The sequence below is a fragment of the Lathyrus oleraceus genome, chromosome 6 (assembly GCF_024323335.1).
Source record: "Lathyrus oleraceus cultivar Zhongwan6 chromosome 6, CAAS_Psat_ZW6_1.0, whole genome shotgun sequence".
NCBI classification, from domain to species: Eukaryota; Viridiplantae; Streptophyta; class Magnoliopsida; order Fabales; family Fabaceae; genus Lathyrus; species Lathyrus oleraceus.
This window is the reverse complement of record NC_066584.1, coordinates 175,815,115-175,825,100: the sequence shown is the minus strand read 5'-3', so window position 1 is coordinate 175,825,100 and position 9,986 is coordinate 175,815,115. Positions and strand designations below refer to the sequence as shown.

The 9,986-nt window shown below is 34.7% G+C and overlaps 1 non-coding gene across 1 annotated transcript; it reads right to left on the bottom strand.

Moving 5' to 3' along the window:
* Window positions 1-1,142: 1,142 nt before the first annotated feature.
* On the bottom strand, window positions 1,143-1,248 carry LOC127098708 (small nucleolar RNA R71). Its single transcript, XR_007793411.1, has one exon. It is a non-coding gene; the product is annotated as a small nucleolar RNA R71 (small nucleolar RNA).
* Between the last annotated feature and the right edge of the window lie 8,738 nt (window positions 1,249-9,986).

The window sequence follows — 9,986 nt, the reverse complement described above, 5'->3', positions numbered from 1 at the left end:
TTTTGGGCGAAAGTGAAAACACTCAAATGCTGGTCAACAGCGCGACAATATAAGATCCATGCTCGAACATAAAAATTTAATTTAATTTCTAAAAACAGCGACAACGCTTTAGTGATTAATTAGGATTTATTGGTTTTCAAAAATTGTTTCCAAATTGTAACTGAGTGAGCGGCAGCAAAGCATTTACCGATTCGAAACATAACACGAGTTGCGTGAAAGTGAGCATTGTTTTTAAGTTGACATTTTCTTCCGAAATATATTTTAAGAATCAAAACAAACGCCAAGAATTTATTGAGTCCTAGAGGTGCGACTGAAATTACATTTCAGTCTCGTTTTTATCATTATTCTCACTATCCAACCTTTATTTCTTGTTTTAAATTCCCTTCTCACAAAAAAAAATTAATTTATTTTAGCCTTAGACTTACATAGTAATAATAGATAGCGGTAAAATTGACGATAGTTCCATGTGGGTTCGACAACCTTATATATTACTCTAATACGATCCGTGCACTTGTGGAAAGTGACCATCACATAAGAAAGCTCATCATGTTTTTGGTGCCATTGTCGGGGAGCTAAAATCTAGTCAATATTGTAACTCCATTGTTGCATCCTATAGATTAAGGCAACACTTTTCATTTGTTTATTGATTGTATGCCAAACACTCACTCACAAGGAGACGAGTTAAAGGAACCAATTGATGAAATAGAACTCTTTGCTCGCATAAGACGCAAGGTTAAACAACTTCGAGCCATATTTATTCCTGTGGCTGAACCGGATACTAAACCTCTTAAAGATTACGTTGTTTCGTCTCAGGACGAGCCTCACTCAAGCATTGTTCCACCTGCAATCCAGGAGAACAATTTTGAATTGAACCGTCTCTGGTGCAAATTGTGAAACATAACCAGTTCTCTGGAAATCCCACCGAGGACCCCGAACCTTCATTTGTCAGTGTTTGTATAATATGCAGACAAAATAAAGAATAATGGTGCCAATCCAGAGGCCATTCTATTACGTTTATTCCCATTTTCCCTGAGAGATATAGCCATATCATGGCTACAATCTATTTGTAAACTCAATTACCTTATGGAATAAACTCAAAAAGGTATTTTTAGCCATATATATTCCCGCCAAGCAAGATGACAGTACTGAGGAATCATATAACTGCATTTAGACAGATCGAAGAGAATCACTTTTTGACGCTTGGGAAAGATATAAAGATATGATAAGACTTTGTCCTCATCATAGATTAGAACAATAATGTATCATCCATACCTTCTATAACGGTCTACTCTATAACACACGGATAACCCTAGACGTTGCCGCTGGCGGAGCCTTAGTGAACAAACCTTTCGAAGAGGCATACTAGCTTATTGAAAGCATGGCCCATAATCATTACCAATGGGGAACCGAACAAGTTTAAGTCGAGAAAATCCAACAGAAAAGAGGAATATTTGAAGTCAATAGGCTTGATCATGTGAATGCTAAAGTCGAGGCACTTACCTAAAAGATCAATAACTTGGCCATAACCACCCCAACCATCGTGGTTGTTGTAGCACAAAACTGTAAAAATTGTTGAGTCCATGGATATATAGCCACTGATTACCACATCCTAAACAAAACTGTGTCCGACCAAGTCAACTATGTGCAAGGAAACCCCTTCTCCAACACCTATAATCCTGGATGAAGGAACCATCCTAATTTTTCCTACAAGAACAGTAACGAATCATTTTCGCCTAGCCATCCACCTCCCAACTCTCAAAATTTACAAAAAGGAGCCCCTTATGTTCCTCATATTCCTAGAAAATCAAATCTAGAGCTAATCATGGAAAATTTCATTGCATCACAAACCCAGCAGAACAAAGAATTCATGAACCAAAATGTTCATAGCAACGAGCTGGTGAAACAATTGGTAACCAAGGTTGGTGTCGTGGCTACTCATAACAAGATGCTTGAAACTCAAATAACTCAAGTAGCTCAGTAGCAAGCGGTCATTGTTGCTCATGCTGGCACATTTCCAAGCCAGCCTTAACCAACCCCTAAAGGCATGCAAACGCTATCACACTACAAAGTGGGACAGAGTTAGACGAGCCCGTAGCTCCAAGAGTTGAAAACCCTACGATGTATAGAAGAGTAGAGGAAGAATCTGAAAAGGTCATTGAGGGAGACCAAGTGGGAAAAACAACTGATGAGGAGACTACACCGACTACTGAGAGGTTGTTGAGAAAGAAAAACCATACGTACCTCCACCTCCCTATAAAGCAAAGATATGATACCCTTAAAGACTAGCCAAATCCAAGAATGAGGGTCAGTTTAAGAAATTCATAGAGCTCTTGAAACAACTTCATGTCATTATACCTTTCACTGAGGTTATCACTCATATGCTATCATATGCAAAGTTCCTAAAAGAGATCTTGTCGAATAAAAAGAAACTTAAGGATGACGAGACTGGGGCACTCACTACATAGTGTAGTGCCATTATCAAAAAAAATATGCCACCTAACTTGAAATACCCTGGTAGTTTTTCTATGCCATGTGTGATAGGAAAATTTGTCATTGACAAGGAATTATGTGATCTTGGATCTAGTGTCGGTCTAATGCATCTTTCCATATGTGAAAAACTTAAGTTAGGAGACTTGAGACCTACTAGAATATCACTTTAATTGGTAGATCTTTCTGTTAAATACCCTGTGGGAATGCTGGAAAATATTCCAGTTCGAATTGGTCAATTTTATATCCCTACCGACTTTGTAGTAATGGGTATAAAGGAAGACTATAACATACCTATCATCTTAGGAAGACATTATTTAGCCACAACCGGAGCGATAATTGATGTAAAAAGAGGGAAGTTGACATTTGAGGTAAGATCAGAGAAAATTGAGTTTATTCTTTCCTAATTTCTTAAAGCCCCAGCAATAGACAATACATGTTATTTTATGGATATTGTTGATGAATGATTGAAAGAACTGGAGTCAGAAACACCTCTGAATATTGAATTCATAACGATTCCTGCACCATCTATATTAGAAGATGATGCATTCCTTAAACTTTGTCAAGATGACAGTCTTAGGGAGTGTTTATCTCTTACACCAAATCTTTTGCCAAGCTCTAAGCAGCCATTAGTAGAACTTAAGGTATTACCTAAAAACCTAAGATACGATTTTCTTGATAAACCACTTGATCACCCGATCATAGTTAGTGTCAATCTTAATAGAGAGGAAACAAAGAAACTCTTAATGGTATTGAAGAAATATCCTACAGTTTTAGGATACAACATTTCTGATATAAAGGGAATAAGCCCATTTGTGTGCATGTACATAATTATGCTCAAGGAGGATTCAAAAACCTTTAGAGAACACGAACAGAGAATTAACCCTATTATGAGCGATGTGGTTAAGAAAGAAGTACTTAAATTACTTGGTGTTGGAATAATCTACCCAATCTTCAATAATCAATGGGTTAGTCCAGTGCACATCGTACCTAAAAAGGAATGGCTCGTGGTTGTTAAGAATGAAAAAGGAGAGTTTGTAGCCAAATGAGTAGAGACTGGATGGTGTATGTGTATAGACTATAGGAAGCTAAATAAAGAAACCTGGAAGGATCATTTTCCCTTTCTGTTCATTGATCAAATGTTTGAACGTTTAGATAAACACTCTTATTTTTGTTATTTAGACGGTTATTCAGGATTTTTACAAATACCAATTCATCCAGGTGACTAAGAGAAAACTACTTTCACATTTTCCTGTGGAACTTTCGCCTATCGACGAATTCCATTTGGACTATGCAATGCTCCTGATTAGAGTAAAACATTTCCCTACTTTCACATTTCCCTATGGAACTTCCAATGATGTATGATGGCAATATTTGCAGTAGATAATATCATGGAAGTCTTTATGGAAGATTTCTCCATATGCGGATCTACTTTTGAAGGATGCCTAGATAACTTAGAAAAGGTGTTGGAAAGGTGCGTTAAAGTGAAAGAGGAATTGAGGTTGATAAAGCAAAAACTGAGGTCATTGAAAATCTCCAACCACCTAAAACGGTTAGAGAAGTTAGAAGCTTTCTTGGATGCGCCGGTTTCTACCGACGCTTTATTAAAGACTTCTCTAAGATTACTAAACCATTAATCAGTCTTCTATTAAAAGAAGCCAAATTTATTTTCGAAGAAAAATGCATAGAATCGTTTAATCTCCTTAAGCAAGCACTAATACATGCACCTACCATGCAACTTCCTGATTAGAGTCAACCATTTGAGATTATGTGTGGCACTAGTGACTATGTCATAGGCGCTATTTTAGGACAGTGAAAAGACAAGAAACTTCACGTTATATACTATGCAAGCTCTTTAGTTTTGATTCATGCATCTTGTTACCTAACCTACATGTTCATTCATATGGTGTTTTCAAGCTCTTAAGTTTTGATTCATAGTTATTGCATCCATTCATATGGTGTTGTCAAGATCAACAGTCTACATTCAATTTTTTTATTCATTGTAATTCATACAAATCCATCTAAATGTCATTTTCATTCATTTCCTTACAAATTATCCACGTGTATACAAAAACCACAAGATTGTCCAAAGTTTGCTACAATTGACTTTTGATCAACAATTGACTTTTTGGCCAACCAATTGACCAAAGACAACTGACTTTTCCTTAACCCTTAAGGCCTATTTCCATTCATTTTGCTATGTTTCATCCCCAAAAATCATGTTTTCATTTGAGATTCCCTTATGTCCATGGCTCGGTCCATGACTTGGTCCATGTCTAGGTCGGACCACCAAATGGACCAACCTAGTCCATTTGATGGTCTGACCTGGTCCGACCAGGTCACAGACCACCAAACGGACCATACAAGTGCACTGCACTCTAATTAACAGCATATTAAATATTGAATTCCACGATAAGCCCATACAAGTGCACTGCAGAGAACCTAATTTACTAACTGAATTTGAGTCAATAACTAACTCTAATTGTTTTACTCATTTGCAATTACCTTTGAATTTCATGTGAATTTGAGTGTAATTTCATGTGCATTCCTAACTAAATTTGAGTTCTATAAATAAAATTATGCACTCACAAATCAAAGAGATGATTCTTCACTCATTCATCAAAAATCCAAAATCTTCATTCTTCATTCATTCATACAGAAAAATCCAAAATCTTCTTCTTTCATTCATACAGAAAAATCCAAGAGCTTCTTAATTCATTCACAATGCATCACAAATTAGAAACGTATCATAAACCAGAAACATATCAAAATCATTCTTCATCATGTTCACATGCATGCATCTAAATTCATCAAAAGGCAAACAAATCACAGAGCACAAATCACTCTCAACCTCTCTTCGCTATCTCTCAGAACCTCTCAATTCACACAATGATTCGACACATCACAAATTTCTCATAAAGAGAAGAAAGTGAAGAAGCCGGAGAATAAAAAGAAGCATACATAATTGATACCTATTTTTTACCATTGCGTCAAAACCGGTGAGTTTTCTTTCTTCTTGCTTCAATCCGCGTTTCGATTGAGTTTCAGTTTTGATCAAATATGTTGATGTTATACGCAATTAGGAATGTTGTTATTGAATTCGTGGTTGATGAGGCATTTGAATGGATGAATTGAGATGAGAATGGCTGAAAACGCGAATCCATAAGCATGTTGAATGGTGAAACGTGAGGATGAGTTTGGAGCTTGTTCTGCATAAGCGTTTTTTGGCGTCTGCTTCATCTTGGTGAACATTTCTTTTGTGTTTATAACTTATTGCATAAGCGTGTTTTGGAAGCTTCACTTCAGAATGTCAGCATTTCTTTTTGTTGTTTGTGGTTTGGACTGGTTTTCAACCTAAGGCCCAAACGAATTGCTTGTATTGCACACCCCTGCCTGGCCATCGCACCCTCTCTCTTCATGATAATTAATTTAATTTAACTTAATTTAATTATCTTAATCAATCTTAATTAATTTCTTAATTTGATTTTCACTTTCTGTTTTTTATATAACCATCAATATTTGTTAATTTTTTCATGTGATTAATAGGTTAATTGTGATTAATAGGTTAATTATGATTAATTAGGCTAATTAGATAATTAGGTTAATTAGTGGTTAATTAGATTTTTAGATTTTTGAATTAATTCCCTAAATGCTTCAATTTGTGCATATTGACCATTTTACCCCTAGGGTTTAGAAAGTTCATGTTATGTATGCTCCCTTAGCTTATGGTTTGTTTAGGTTTAATTGATCATTTTAATCATTTGTTTCTCATATGAATATTAATGTTTATTGATTACACATTAACCATTGCATGTTCCCCTAGTTTAAGTTTGTGTAGAATCATATGATTTAATTGGACTGATTAACCCATTCATTAGATTGTAATAAATCAACTAATATTTTCCCATTGATTGTGTTGGTCAAAGTTTACTTTGATCAACTAATTCCTTTACATTATGCTTAATTCCCCAAGCTTATTCAAGTGATCAAAAGACCCTTGATCACTTAAGAAGGTAAGTCCCTTGTGTTCAAGCTGTATTGGACTGTAGCGGTAAAAAATTTGAGATGGAGCTATTGATTAACTTAACTCATATAGCAAGAGTCGTCACCGCGCTTTTATTGTTTCCAAAGGAAAAGGGAAGTAGTACGAACAAAATCCAAAGAAGTTTTAAAACAAAACTAATAAAAAGAGAACAAGGGTCTGGGGGTTAGTTATGCAAAGGGAAGGTATCAGTACCCTAAACATCTATGATACTCCATGGGAACCTCTTTGAAAATGTGCCTTTTGGTTGAAAAATAGGTGTTGTTTGTTAAAAGATTGGAGAGATGGGAAAATAAGTATATTTTCTTTATTTTTGATGTTTGTCAAGACTTTTGAATTCTCATGCCTACGTACTAACAAAGTGCAATGGAGGATCAAAACCTCGTATTTCATGGTAAAAATAACAAAAGGAGTTTGTTTTGATTCATTTTTATGGAAAATATATTTTGTCATTTTAAGGAGAATACTCAGCTAGTCACCCACAAGTATGAGAACTTTGCATCATCATGAGAAGGGCTCCAACTTGGAAAAGGAACAACAAGTATGCCAATAGCTCCCACAGATGGAAAAGAATTATCATCAATACTATGGAGATAGGAGGATTATAACTAAACTATGGAAATGACTCATGTTAATGCCTTCAGAAAAAGTTTAAAAAGGAAAAATGCACAAAGGGCACAAAATGGTTTGAATGAGTTAGGCATTTTTTAGTCTTCTGAAATTGGTCTAAGTATGCTTAAGATGGATTGGAATTCATTGGAAAAAAGATTTTGAAAATCACTTGACAAAAGACAAGGTTTATTGAGAAAGTTGTACAAGTTAAAAACAAGAAGGTTTTGAAAAAGAGAGAAGATTTTGAAAATTAAAGAAGGAGAATGAGAAGAAGAGACTATCCTAAAGAAGTAAAGAAAGCTAAAGAAGAAAGATCTAACCAAGAGATAGCAAGCTTTATGACATAAGTCAAGCAAGAATTTCCCTCCTTTGGGTTAAGCCTCAAGCAAGCAAGATAAGCAAAATAGTAATCCATGTGTCAGATGAAACTCAAGTAACCAAGCCAGAGAAATCCAAAGTCAAAGGTGTCAGATGGATTCGAAGGTCTTAAGTCCCAAATCCCAAAGCAAAGGTCAAGATCCTAATTCTAAGTCCATAACTCCATAATGATGCTAAGGATAATACCCACAAGTCCATGAGTTAGGAGAAACAAATTTATTTTTATTAGTGTCTTTTTTGCAGTGATATAAAGAAAGGTCCAAATGGACAAAGAACAAAATGATATAAACACAAATAATATGATATGAAATTTTAAACATAAAGCATAAAGTAAATGACATAAAAAATAAAGGCATAAAGGTAAATTGACTTTAAAGTAAAGGTTAATACAAGTAAAATGTTAGTAAAAGATGTTAGTGAAGATGAAAAGATGTTTTGGTCATTTTTTTGGAGAACACTCAATCATCCACTCACAAGAATGAAAATATAAACCTATACAATATTTATGAGAAAGGCTACAACTTGGATAAAATCAACAAGTATGCCACTAGCTCTCACAATTGGAAAAGGAGAAACATTTTCATACAATACCATGAGGAATAAGAGACTTACAATATGTATGAGAAGGGCTTCAACTTGGATAAAATCAACAAGTATGCCACTAGCTCTCACAATTGGAAAAGGAGCAACATTTTCACACAATACCATGAGGAATAAGAGACTTACAATCTCACTTATAAAAATGACATTGCCTTTGGGACAAATTTAGCATTATGTTAAGCAATTGTAATTGGACTTATGTAGAAGTCATAACTATCTGAGGCTGGTTAATAATAATGTTTGTGTTAATACATGCTAGAGAAATGATATGTAAATCATCCTCCTAAAGTTATGCCACACAAAAAAAGAAAAAGAAAGGGGATGATCAAGCACAAAGACTAAGAGGATGGTCCATTACTTCAATCCATATTTCATGACACTTAGGACAAACTTATGCATCAATTCAAAGTACCTTAAATGATTCATGATCACTTAGAAGCTAGATTTGAAATGATGAAAGTTCATCAAGTACCAATCCACACATCATGAACAAGATGGACATAAATCCATCCAATTGATCAAAGGGAAAAGAAAGGGATGGAGAAGGAATGGGACAATAGAGGTCACACCCAAATTGAATCACAAATTTGATCAAGTCATCATCAAAATCAATCATCCATTTTGGTGGATTAGGGTTTTCACCCCATCAACACCCAGTATCCATTGAGTTTGATGAGACTTAAAGTCAAAATCATCATGATCCATGTCTAGCAGAAGTCCACAAGGTCATCAAATTTTTTAATGCAATTAAATGATATAAAAATGCATCAAAGGTATTTTTAAAATATTTTTAAAATGGAAATAAAATGGAAAATCCACAAAGTCCTTCAAACACCAAATAAATGGCCAATAAATTTATGGAAGGTTGGAAGTAAAATAAAAAACATATAATAAAATTTTCATAATTTAAAAATGCAGAAAAGTATTTTTAAACCAAATAAAATAAAGGAGAAAACAGAAAATTCATGAAAAATAGAAAATAAGTCAAATAAAATGTGGAAAAATAAAAATCATATGAAGAAAAATAAAAAGGAATTTTAGAAATTATTTTGGGATTTTTTGGATAAAAAATGAAATTAGTACGAATTTTTAAAGAAAAAGAAATAAAATCAGAAAAAACCAGAAGCATTGAATAACGCCTCATTAATTGACGTGGCAGATCTAACATTCCAAATGATGGGAAACATGATGGAATGCGCTACAATTAGAACACAAGATCCAGTTTGAATTTAACCAATCAAAATATTTCAAAATGCTTACGTGTCTGGTCCAAACTCATACCACCTGAGAAATACTCTGGTCATCTTCTCCGATGAGCTCTCACCAAAGTTTCATCATTTGGTAACTTCCACACACGATACCACCACTATTGTGAGCCTCTTCTCATCCTGAATTCAACCTTATGCCACAAATTCATTTATGTGAACTGAGCAAAGGGAATTTCAAAGAAGTTTCATAAAGAAGCAAGCCACAAAAATTAAATTAAATGATTAACACGATCAATCAACACTAGATAAGTTAGGGAAAAGCATCAGAGAGTGAAGGACTACATTGTGGTAACTTGTTTGAGTTCAAATGATGCTCAGAACTACCTTGTCTAGATGGTGATCAGAAGTTGATGAAGTTCGATCTGGTTAGAGCACTTCATAAGGTCTCAGAGCTTGAGAATTATTGCAACAGTTTCAGAGGATGCCGATGGAGCTAATAGAATCAAGAAAATGAATTGAAATAGGTTGAAACTCAAAACACGATAGTCGAATTTTTTAGAAAAACTTCAAGTTGCAGCAGGGGTTTCTTGGCTCTCCAAAGCTTGCAAATGAAGGCAATAACTTCCCCTATTTATAGGAAATGTGTTTAGATCCAAATA